At 43.3% G+C, this 13,128-nt stretch overlaps 1 protein-coding gene across 1 annotated transcript in view; it reads left to right on the top strand.

The window, feature by feature from the left end:
* CRY1 (cryptochrome circadian regulator 1) overlaps positions 1-5,525 on the top strand; it is a 78,999-nt gene extending 73,474 nt beyond the window's left edge. The window contains exon 14 of the mRNA XM_077468480.1: positions 223-5,525. The gene's annotated coding sequence lies outside the window, so the exon portion shown is untranslated. The remainder of the gene's footprint in view (positions 1-222) is intronic.
* Positions 5,526-13,128: the final 7,603 nt, after the last annotated feature.

The raw sequence follows: 13,128 nt of genomic DNA, 5'->3' as shown, positions 1-13,128 counted from the left end.
GAGATGCAGCAGAATAATGAGCTCATCTCTCTCATCAGCAAGAGGCTGACACCAGGTCAAATTTCAGCTATTTACTTCTATAACTCCTAAAGAACCAGTTAGCAGCTTGGACAATTGGTAGCCACAGCCATTAAAAGTGTTTGAAAATGTGTTTTTGGGGTTTTTTCCCTGTTAATGGCATTTATCACATCAGTCTTTTCCTTTTTTCTTTTCCTCGTGCAGGTTATGGAGTTCACCAAGAAACCTGTATATGATGACTTTTTCAGTATTGGACTTTACTGTGTAAATACCAAAAAAAAGCAAGAATAAACTTAAGAGCAGCATTTTTCTTGGAGCTGTTGTGGACTGTTGTAAGCGAATCAGTTTGTGAAAGCTTAATTTATTGCTGCATTTCTATTTTTACTTTTTTAAATATTTCAGTAAGCTGTTTTATTCCCCATTTTGTATATATTTCTGTAAGTATTTGGTGATGCTTGCTTTACCAATGTGTAAATATGAATATCTGAACTAGATATAGATGGCTCAATATATTTTTGATAACAAATTCTGTATGGCAAGAAAAAGTCTGACCTTGGATTTACTATAATTCCTTTTTCCCTTTTTTTTATTTTCAGTAGTTTTCTGGTCGGGAGGCCTTCTGGTTATAGTCCAGTCATTTGAAATATCTCATCTTTTGGTCACGGCTGAAGCAGCCACTTTGTTGAGGGAACCAGTTGCAGGAAGTGAAAGTAGGAGCAGTCCCACAGCAAGGGCAGTTGGATGTGGCAGTGGCTAGTCACAGGAAAAGGCAGGAGGATGTGGCAGTGGCCATTCAAGGGAAAGGGGCAGGATGATGTGGCAGTGGCCATTCACGGGAAGGGGGCAGGATGATGTGGCAGTGGCCATTCACAGGAAAGGGGCAGGATGCTGTGGCAGTGGCCATTCACAGGAAAGAGCAGGGGGATGTGGTATTGGCCATTCACGGGAAAGGGCAGGAGGATATGGCAGTAGCCATTCACAGGAAAGGGGCACAAAGATGTGGCAGTTGCCATTCACAGGAAAGGGGCAGGATGATGTGGCAGTTGCCATTCACAGGAAAGGGGCAGGATGATGTGGCAGTTGCCATTCACAGGAAAGGGGCAGGATGATGTGGCAGTGGCCATTCACATGAAAGAGCAGGAGGATGTGGAAATGGCCATTCACAGGAAAGGTTGGGGGAAGGGTAATTACAGCATGAGCAGGAGGATGTGGTATTGGATATTCAGAGCAAAACCAGTTGGGAATGATTTTTCGCAGCAAAGGAAGGTTGCGGGGTAGTCATTCATAGAAAAAAAGTGGATGTGGGCATTGCCATTTAAAGCAATGGCAGGGGATTATGGGTGTGGCTCTTCACAGCAAAGACAGGTAGATATGGGAGTGGCCATCCACAGCAAGGGTCTGACTCCTATCCATAGGAGCATCCATGTAGAGACTTCTATAGTGACGAGTAACCCGAAAACAAGCTCCTCTGCAGCTTTTATCTCAATGTGGTTTTACCCTCTAGCTATATTGTTTGACAGGAGTATGGGAATTCCAAAAATGGCTGAACAGAGTTACAATGCTTGGGTGGGTACAATACTTCTGCTATTTGGATTTCATCTGTGAATGGAGTTTTTCGGGGGCACATGCCCCACTTTAATGCATTTTTCCAATTATAACAAATGCCAAAAATTGGGACTAAATGTATTTCACTGCATAACCCAGATCGGCCCAACATTTCCCCATTTTATAGATTAGTCTCTGGTCTATTGTGTATGTATATTAAATATACTTGGAGCTTTTATTGGGGAATAAATGACCTCAAGAAAAACTTGTTTTCACAGTTCTCTATTTACTTAAACTAAACACCATTTTTGTCTTGTATACCAAATAGAAAAGGCTTTTTGTACTGTATACAAAGATTGCAGGATCTTTTATTCTGAATCTTATTGTTTTCTGGCACCATTGCTGTAATATACTGCATTTTTAATTAAAGTGAACCTGCCAAAAACCTGGCTTATTCACATTGAGCATGAGGTTTCCTTTAGTGAAAACAGCATGTCACAAGGAGTCAGCAGATCCAGTTTTATAAGGCAGATGAAGTTCCATGCATATTTTAACTTTCATTTTTTTTTCAGTTAAGCTTTTTCTGCTATTTCCTCATGGTCTATGAGGCCACCCATCGCATTAAAAATAACTTGTATAAAAAACAAACTTTTGGATGCTCTAACGTCCAGACTTTTCGTTCTGGAAATACTTGATTTAAAGCCGAACATAAGTCTGCCCTCCCACTTATTTCTGCAATGTTCTTTGGACTTCATTGTTGCATGAGGCGTTGCAGCCTGTTTTTGTAGCATCTACAAAAACAGGCTGCAAGACCTCATGCAACAATGAAGTCCAAAGAACATTGCAGAAATAAGTGGAAGGGCAGACTTATGTTCGGCTTCGAATCACGTATTTCCAAAACGAAAAGTCTGGGGGTTCTATACAGAGTGTTGTGCCTTCCCTGATTTACCCATTCTCACAGCCTTCCCTGTACCTTTCTTTTTTTTCCTTGCCTTTGTACCATGTATAAATAAAGCGTGCAGGAAAAAAAAAAACTGCATGAAGAAGGCAGGACCAGCCTAAACGTTTGCAAAAAAAGTAAAGCTTTGCACAGAACTTCTCAGGATCTAATCGGTGTTCTCACATGCTGTTTTCACTGAAATTCGCTTCTGCCTAGACATTTGTTGCTTAATTTGAATAACACTGGTATGTGATTAATCAGTTTTACCTTTTTTGCCTGTGTTTCCACACGTCTTGCATCATTCCTTTCACAAACGCTGTTTAAAATGACCCAGTCACCACAGGGTCACTATTACTTAAACACCCTGCAAACCCTAGGGTGCCATAGTTGCCTATCGGACCAGTACCCGTTTATTAAAAGCACTGCTGCTTTGCTTCTCCCTGACTGCCAGAAGAATTCAACCTTTTGAACACCCGTTACCCCAGTGCAAGCTGTGGTTTCTTTTGTCTTCTCGCAAGTGCTGTAGTGATCTACAAATCAGTGGGAGGAACCACAGTGTGTAGCAAGGGAGCAGGTATTCTACACACCCAGAAGTGTGGAAGACCTGCTGCAGCTGTTGGAGAAGCAAAGCATCGTCATTTTAACAAACAGGCCCATTGGAAGGTAACAGAAAGGAAAAGTGACAGCGTTATTGGAGGAAATGGTTATTAGCACATGTTGTTTCATTTCTGGACATCTGCCATTCAAATAAGGAATACAATACCTTTTATTTAGTTTTTATTATGTTAATATTATAAATTGTTACTGCTGTTTACCAGAATTTGTGTTTCCATCATTTATGATGAGTTTTATTGATCATTTATGATTGGTTAAGACACCTTGGCCCCAACGTGAAAGTCTAATGTATGTTTTATGGCTTACTATTGTTTACACAAAATGGAGATATTTCTAAAAAACAGGATGTTTGTGCAGTAGTACTCTGTGAGTGATCCAGGAGGAACTGCTATGTTAAATGAGAGATTCTGGATGCTGTGTTGTATACAACCTCTTTCACAGCACCAAAATAACAAAACTGGGCTGTTTTCACAACTTGACTTTACTGAAGAGGCCATGTTTTGTTTAGTTTATTTACTGTATTTTCAATGTCTCTGTTCCCTTACCTCCCCAGATTTTAGTCTAATTTAGAGAGAAGCAACTGGATCTTTTCCAACAGGCATTAAATGAGAACTCTGCTAAGCACTTTTGGGCAGCTAAAATAGGTACATAACCTGAGCACCTTCATTTTTCAATGAGAAGTCTTTTTCTGGCAGTTGATTTAAAATAGGCGCACTTCACTTTTTAGGCCCATATCACACTAGCAATCCCTACATTTATGTAATCCAGCGCACTCCAAGCAGCAGTTGATATCAGTAGGAGCAATGGTGAAATAAGGTGGTGCTGTCAAGTGCATAGTCTGAACAGCAGATAATCACCAGCACACCAAAAGCAAGCATTAAGGCAAAGACATTTTATTTGCCACCTAAAACAGTAACATTTTAGGGCCACTGAGGACCTTTTTCTCAGGCAGAAATCACGCCTTAAGCTACAGACACACAGGCGATTAGTGCCAGTGTGAATGGCAATGGCAGGAATCTGCTGATTCCTGCAGCTGTTTCAGACACTGAAGAATACCTATCTGTTACTGTCTGCCCAGCCAGCAATTAATTATGGTGATCACTGCTGGATGCACGTTATGTGCTTACAGCAGCGAATACTGCAAGTAGTTGCTGGTTAGGCAGACAGGCATGAAAAGCTGTGACCACCGCCGTCCTGTCATCGAAGTGTACAGTGCTCGGCGACTAGCCACTCCCAGGTGTCTGAAACAACAGCAGGAATCGGCAGCTGCTGATATCATTCACACCACCGCTAGTTACCAGTGGGAAAATAACCTTAAGGCCCCTTTCACACTAAGGCGCTTCTAAACTGCCAGCACTTTTGAAGAGCTTTTCAGGCGCTTTTGAAGAGCTTTCCATTCATTTCAATGGAGGGGGGCATTTTTTCACCGCACTGCCCCAGTGTGAAAGCATTCATTGATTTTAATGGAAATAGGTTTTCGTGAGCTTTTCAGGCACTTTTTTTTTTTTTTGCATGAGTGCCTGAAAAGCACCTCAGTATGAAAGGGGTCTTACTCAAATTTTTTGTGTGCTAGTGATAATCTGCTCTTTGCACTAGTGGGTCTGTTGCTGGAGACAATATACCAAAGACCGGATCACTAAAATGTGCTGGGAATTAATTTGCATAGAAAAGGTTACTTTGTTAAAGAGAACCTGTCCCTTTTTATAATCGTTATTAAAAATGATACAATAATGAAGTACAGTGCTAACCCTAAACACATTTCCTCCTGCCTGGCTGCATCTTATATAAACGTAATGTTCATTTTAGGAGTTGAGCCCCACTAATGCCATTACCATGCCCTGCCCACCTCAGTAGGTAGAACTGTTTTATTGCCAGGAAAGTAGAAATGTAAACATTTTTAATTGGTTGTGTTTGGTGATTTCTTTTTTAAAGTTCTTATCGGCACAGCGAAGGGGATATATTTTATTGTATAGTCTCTTAAAAGTGCATAGCAACTTGCTGGAAAATATCCTTCATAGTTTCTTTCTACATTGAAGTGACATCTCCCAGAATACACTTCTCTCTGGTACAATCGTTGGAAGGCTTGTGAACACACAGTTTCAGAAACAAAGGCTGTAGAGACAGGTTTTGTGTTCCTTGGCCAGAGTGACCTGTATTACGTAGTAGCGTGCTTCTGGTCATTCTGGCTCAAATCATCCCATTTTTTTTGTTGTGTTTTTTTTTTTTTTTTCTATTTATCTTGTCGGATTCACTGCTGTGTATATTGCATGCATGCTAATTCCTTAATTGCTGTACTACTGTCAGGTTCCTGTTTTTGTCCTTTCTTTGTACACCCATTGCCTTTTTTGATTAAAAAAAATGAAAAAAACAAACCCTTCTAATAAAAATATAAAATCTGTTTCACAAAGCTTGTCTATGTTCTTTATTTCCACTGTTGAACAGGTTTCCTTAGAAGTGTATCTAAGCCCAAAAACAGAATCTTGTATAGTACATTGCGGCATGCCAGTTCTCAGATGTCGTGACTGCATTTTATATATTTTTTACACCACTCCAGGCTGGTCCACTTACCCCAATGCATTGGGTGCCGGTCCAGATCTTACAATGGATTAATTAAATGGAAAATTAACAGGTGGCTGACCGCTCACTGATATCACTAAGATCTGTGAAGTTTACCAACGAAAAAAAATACAAATGGCATAACACATAAAAAGAGCAAATGTTGATGCATTTAAAGCGGTTGTATACCCGCAAATGGGGGGGGAAAAAAAATGCAGAAAAAGGCAAAAGCATAATGAGCTAGTATGCACTGCATACTAGCTCATTATTAAATACTCACTCACCTTAGAACGAGGTCCCCGTATTGCATCCCAGTCCACACTGAGGGAGCTGACATTTTGCCCTCTGCCGTGAGTGGCCGGAGCCGCAATAACGCCACTCCTGTGCAGACATTCAGCCGGGCCTTCACAGCGCATGCACCATCAGTGAATATCTCCTAAACCATACAGGTTTAGGAGATATATTTATTTTACCTACAGGTAAGTTAGAAGGCTGGCCATTGGCTAGCCTGAGTTTGTAGGAGGAGTCTGGGGCTTATAATTCCCCCTTCCTACCTACACTCCCGTCGGCTAGCGTTTTTCTGGTGGTTTCCTTTCCGTGACACGGTCAATTACGTCACTTCTGGATTCTGTGGCGGGCAGTGTGGACGCTCTGGGCCCTCTGGCTCTCCTTTGTTGCAGCATTAGTCTCGGCCAATGGTGTGGGTACCTAGCAGGAGTATCACAGGATTTTGCACGCTTTGTTCAGGTAGAAGGTAGGCGCGGGACCGAAAGCCCGGCGTCACTCAGGCAAACCGATGGGTCTTGTAGTTCCACAAACTGGTGGCCTCGGTTCAGCCCCTCATTTGGGTTGCCATTTCACGTACTTCAGCACAATTAGGTCTCTGCAAGGCATGCTCAACTTTGCCATGAGGATTATTCCTCAAGGCAGGTGATTTTGTGTCTAGGTTATTGGCTCTCCTACCTCTGTGCCAGGACACAGATTTGCCTGTGAGGTTACAAGCCGGTGCATCTGCTGATCTGCTCACGTGGGACTAGTTTTTCTAACAATTGGAACGGTATCTCCATGTTTATCCATCTTCCTACTGCTGTGTTCCCCAGAATTTTTTCAGATGCCGCAGACTCAGTGGGTTTTGCAGCAGGTTGTGGATGTTAATGGTTGACCAGTCCATGGCCAGTTTCCACCAGCTGTTGCAAAACTACAAGTCCCATTATGCTTCTGCCTCTGGGTGTCATGCTTGTGGCTGTCAGAGTCTTACTATGCCTCATGGGACTTGTAGTTCTGCAACAGCTGGAGGGTCGCTAATTGCATCCCTGCTCTAGGGTCTGTTCCTTCTACACACAATTCTGTAACGTTATAGTAAGCCCCAGTAGAACTCTGTGTGGCATTGACCTGTTCTCTAATCTGAGCTGCTGTTAACCTGCGATTTCTGAGGCTGGTGACTCGGATGAACTTATCGTCCGCAGCAGAGGTGACTCTTGGTCTTCCTTTCCTGGGGCGGTCGTCATGTGAGACAGTTTCTTTGTAGTGCTTGATGGTTTTTGCCACTGCACTTGGGGACACTTTCAAAGTTTTCCCAATTGTTCGGACTGACTGACCTTCATTTCTTAAAGTAATGATGGCCACTCGTTTTTCTTTACTTAGCTGCTTTTTTATTGCCATAATACAAAGTCTATTCAGTAGGACTATCAGCTGTGTACTGTATCCACCTCCTGCACAACACAACTGATGGTCCCAACCCCATTTATAAGGCTTGAAATCCCACTTATTAAACCTGACAGAGCATACCTGTGAAATGAAAACCATTTCGGGTGACTACCTCTTGAAGCTCATCAACAGAATACCAAGAGTGTGCGGAGCAGTAATCAAAGCAAAGGGGGGCTACTTTGAAGAACTTATAATATAAGACAAATTTTCAGTTGTTTCACACTTTTTTGTTCAGTATATAGTTGGACATGTGTTAATTCATAGTTTTGATGCCTTCAGTGTGAATCTACAATTTTCATAGTCATGAAAATAAAGAAAACTCTTTGAATGAGAAGGTGTGTCCAAACTTTTTGTCTGTACTGTACATACACATATATATATATATAAAATTCTAGGGAATATGGGGTCTTTGGGGAATATTTCCTTTTTCTGCTTGCAGTTAGTTTTTTTTTTAGGAGACTTTTTTTTTTATTTCTTTCCTGTCCATTCTTTTAGCTTCTATTTCAGTCGTCTTTTCCACCCTTACTTGCCTTCACAATTATGAGCCAGCTGCCGTTTGACCAAGACCCTCGCTTTCTTATGTAAGAGCACATACATACGTTATATATATATATATATATATATATATATATATATATATATATATATATATATATATATATATATATATATATATATATATATATATATATATATATATATATATATATATTGTAACATTGGGGGATGTTTAACTCAGTGGCAGATGCCTTTTCAGTAAGTTCACAGCGAACAGGAACTTTTGTTTAAGGGCATGGTAGCCCACTTTTATTAAAAAGAAACAACATAAAGTTCATACATGCACTTGGTTGCCCACACAGGGGTTCTTCTGCCAAAAAAACAATACATGAAAAATGCCAAGCCATCTGGCTCTCTTCAGCAGCACTGCCACCTAGGCTTTACAATTCAGCCCTCTTGGCCTTATAACAGGGTTCCCGCACAACTACTGTACCTCTTTTCGGCTTCCTTGCTGCTCAGGCCTTCCACTTCAGGCTCTCATTTGTCTCAGATGCGCACAGCTTTAACACACACAGTTTCTTTCTAGAAAGCAGCCCCTCACTGCTCTGATTCTCAGACTTGGGTCTCTAGCTTTCTCTAGCTTTCTCTAGTGCACACCTGCACTCTCTGGACTCCTGGAGACCTCCTGTCTCTCTGGGTGGAGCCCAGAACCCTAATCCTGACTCTGCTATAAGCCCAGGACCCACCTGCTCAATCAACCAGCCAGACTCCTGGCTGTTCCAAAAACCCGGTCCCAGGATTGGAGATTCCATCCCACCCATAACGCTATGGAATCTCTGGGCTCCAGGTCCCCAAGTGGATTTTACAAACTTTGGAGGAAACTGATAAAACAGATTCCTCCACATTAAATACTCCTGGAGCCCCTCAACCTGCCTATTTGAGAACCCTGGGCGACAATTACTAGGACAGGGAACTGTACTGTCACATATATATATATATATATATATATATCTATATATTTGTACTCAGAGTCACTCTGTGGATGGTGAGGAAAGGAACAAAGAGCAACAAGGAAACAAAGACCTGAAGTGTGCCAAAGGTCACGTGGTCAGTATGCCTAAAAGGGGGCATACCCAAGTATGAAATGTAAAGAATGAAATTAAAAGAAAAAGGGAATGGGTGGGTGGGACACGAGACCCGACGTCCAACGAGAAGGAGGCAGAGGAGGGCAGGCTTTATGCAGCCTGACTCCTCCTACAAATACAGGCTTACACTGCGGTCAGCCTTTACACTTGTACTCAGAGTCACTCTGTGGATGGTGAGGAAAGGAACAAAGAGCAACAAGGAAACAAAGACCTGAAGTGTGCCAAAGGTCACGTGGTCAGTATGCCTAAAAGGGGGCAAAAAATAACACAGTAGGAAGAAAGCTCAACAACCAGATGACCCAGTGAATAACGTCTAACCTGGAGTGGCGGCAAATGAGTTATGCCTTTGCCGCAGAGAAGGAAACGCTAAGAAAGGCAGTAGCCCCTCCCCTGGCTTCAGGAACCACAAGGCCAGCTATAGCACCCCCTTGAGCCCAACCCAGCGACCAACGCAAGATAAACCTGAGAGTACGTGAACGTCATAAAATGAAACCCACAATGAAAAGTCAGCTAAGCACAGCAGGGAGTCCCCACCGCTGGAGACCTGGATGGCTTCAAACGGAAAAGCAGAAAATAAAACAACCTGACAGATCATTCATCATGAAATACTGGGACTTAACTGGATACGCCCAGAAAGTGCTGAAGGCTGATACAAGCTGGAGGAGGCAAAAAAGAAAACTAAAACAAAAACAGAAAAGCAAAAAGGAATTAGATGTTTCACCATCAGGACTGGAAACCTAACCTGGAAACATGCCAAGCAGTGTCATGGGCCTTCCTGGAATTTAGAACAAAACCCAATGATCAAGGCTGCAGTGCCAACCAAATGGAAACCAATCTACCACAACTGGAACTGAAAAGAAAGTGCGTAACTGGAACCTGCTTCTGAGACCCGAGCCTACAGATACTGGCCCGGGCCCCGTGATCCACGAAAGTCCCTAAGCCAGTAGAAACTGTGGATCAGTGAAAACTGACTAACCAAACTTTCCATACCCCAGGGCAACTCCTGGCCGGACGCAGCTAGGAAATTAAAATAAATAGTGAGGAATGGCACCCAACTGATCAGGAACACAACTAGCGAGAGAATCGTGATCAGACAAAAAATACCTGCGACAAGAACGAAACCTGCGATAAGTAAACGTGACTGAACGAAAACATGAGTATCGTGAACTGATCACCGTGAGCGGCTTAAGAACCGCGGCTGCTAGAAAACACGACCTGCCTAGGAAATGCAGGTTGCACAAGAAACACAAATCGATGAAAAACACAAGAGAAAAGAAAAGCATAAGACACGAAACGTGCGGCATATAGGAATATGTAAGAAACACGAGAAAAGGCCAGAAAACACGAGAAACAAAAGAAACATGGGAAACGCAAGAAGATGCATGAGACACGTAATTAGCATCAGACACGTACAATACATCCGACACTAACAAGCATGAGGAACGTAAAAAAAAAGCCTGAGAATCATGAAATTACACAAGGGTAATGACATGAAAGGCATAAGACATGAAACGTGCGGCACATGGGAAATACGGAAGGAAACACAGGACAACACGTAAGGAAACATGTGAATACGTCAAAAACCATGGAAATACGTCAGAAAACGCTAGAAAAACATGGGGAAACGTCAGAAACAAGGGAAACAAGAAGTTGCATCACGTAAATAACAGCCACGAACATTACATTCGATACGTGAATTGCATGAGAAACTTAAAAAACCTGATAACCATAAATTCATGAGAAACCATAAAAGCGTAAGAACTGTACGTTGTTTAAAAACCGTCAACTGCCAGCAAAACACACGAGAACGCAATGTATGAGAAACCGTAAAATTGCATGGAAAACCATCAAATGTATGAGAAACACCAACTTCATATGTAAATCACATGAGAGACCTAAATCGCATGAAAAAACAAAATTGCGTAAGAACCGTAACTTCATGAAACACCAATGTAAACGAAACGAGAACATGAGTGTATGAGAACGTTAAAACGAAACGAGAACATGAGTGCATGAGAACGTAAAACGAAACGAGAACATGAGTGCATGAGAACGTAAAACGAAACGAGGACATGAGTGCATGAGAACGTAAAACGAAACGAGGACATGAGTGCATGAGAACGTAAAACGAAACGAGGACATGAGTGCATGAGAACGTAAAATGAAACGAGGACATAACTGCATGAGAACGCAAAACATGAAATGCAAAACGCATGAAACGCATAACGCTGGAAACGCAAGAGAAAACCTGGAAAGCGAGAGAAAACCTGGAAGGAAACCATAAAAATGCACGAGAAACCGTAGTTGCATGAACCGTCAACTGTACCACGGGAATACGTCAGAAAACGCTATAAAACATGGGGAAACGTCAGAAACATGGGAAACACAAGAGACACGTAAATTACATCTGATACGTAAATTGCATGAGAAATTTAACATGCCTGAGAACCATAAATTCATGAGAACCATAAATGTGTAAGAACTGTACATCGTTTAAAACCGCCAACTGCCTGCGAAAACGCACGAGAAACGCAATTGCATAAGAAACTGTAAAATTGCATGGAAACCATCAATTGTATGAGAAACAACAACTTCATAAGAAAAGTAAATCACATGAGAGACCCAAATCGCATGAAAAACAAAATTGCGTAAGAACCGTAAGCAACGTGCTTGAAACCAACACGCATGAAAACGTCAAATCGAATGAGAATGAAACGAAAACATAACTGCATGAGAATGTAAACGAATGAGAACATAACTGCATGAAAACGTAAAACGAAACAAAAACATAACTGCATGAAAACGCAAATGCAAGAAACGCAAATGCCTGAAGATGCAACTGCCTGAGAAACGCAACTGCAAGAAGATGCAACTGCCTGAGAAACGCAACTGCTTGAGAAACGCAACTGCAAGAGAAACGCAACTGCCTGAGAAACGCAACTGCAAGAAGCTGCAACTGCATGAGAAACGCAACTGCCTGAGAAATGCAACTGCTTGAGAAAACGCAACTGCAAGACACGCAACTGCAAGAAGATGCAAATGCATGAAAACGCAAATGCATGAAAAACGCAACTGCAAGAAGATGCAAATGCATGAAAACGCAAATGCATGACAACGTAACTGCTTTGAGAACGTGACCGCTATGAAAACGTGAATGGCCTGAGACCGGAAACGCATGGGACCGAATCGCATGGGAAAACCATAAAATGCACCAGAACGTAAACCTGCATGAGAAAACAGTGAATAGCACAAGAACATGAATGGCACGAGAATATTAATGCACGAGAATATTAATGCACCAGAACGCCACGTGGAGCTCAGGCGGGGGGCACGCCACGTGGAGCTCAGGCGGGGGGGGCACGCCACGTGGAGCTCAGGCGGGGGGGAGCACGGCACGTGGAGCTCAGGCGGGGGGGGGGCACGCCACGTGGAGCTCAGGTGGGGGGGGCACGCCCTGTGGAGCTCAGGCGGGGGGGAACGCCACGTGGAGCTCAGGCGGGGGGGGCACGCCACGTGGAGCTCAGGCGGGGGGGTTGGCCCGTCACGTGGAGCTCAGGCGGAGTACAGGAGATGGCACTATAATCTTGATGTGGGGGGGGGGGGCAGAGTTCATACACAGGAGGGCTACGACAAGCACATGCTGAGAGGCAAAGATGAAATCTTAGCCCTGCCTGTAGCGTAGGAAGAGGCTGAAAGGGCGATAGCTACAGAGGGTTCAGCGCCAGGAGGATGAGGAGCCATGTAAATAATACCGAGATCAATGTTCTAAAAATAACCAACAAGAGCTCCATTCTGACCAAAATAGCTGCAAGACGGCAGATAGATCTTCCGCAGGGACCAGCACAGACTACGCTTATCCGTGCACATCAAGCTCCAGGAGAAAACGGCTGATATACAGTCAAAGTACAGGAGAAAGCTGCACTCACATGGGCAAGACAGTCCGTGCTTTCTAACAGCGGCCGAACACCCCCCCTCCCCCCGGCGTGAAACACCGGGAGGAGCGGGCGGGCAGCCCCCACGTGGAGCCGGATCAGCCCAAGGAGCAGATGGGCGGCCGAACACCCCCCTCCCCCCGGCATGAACACCGGGAGGAGCGGGCGGGCA

The sequence above is a fragment of the Lithobates pipiens genome, unplaced genomic scaffold (genome assembly GCF_037356315.1).
Source record: "Lithobates pipiens isolate NorthernLeopardFrog02 unplaced genomic scaffold, aLitPip1_a1.2 Scaffold_8, whole genome shotgun sequence".
NCBI lineage: Eukaryota > Metazoa > Chordata > Amphibia > Anura > Ranidae > Lithobates > Lithobates pipiens.
The sequence above is the reverse complement of the archived record's forward strand: the minus strand, read 5'-3'. Positions and strand labels throughout refer to the sequence as shown.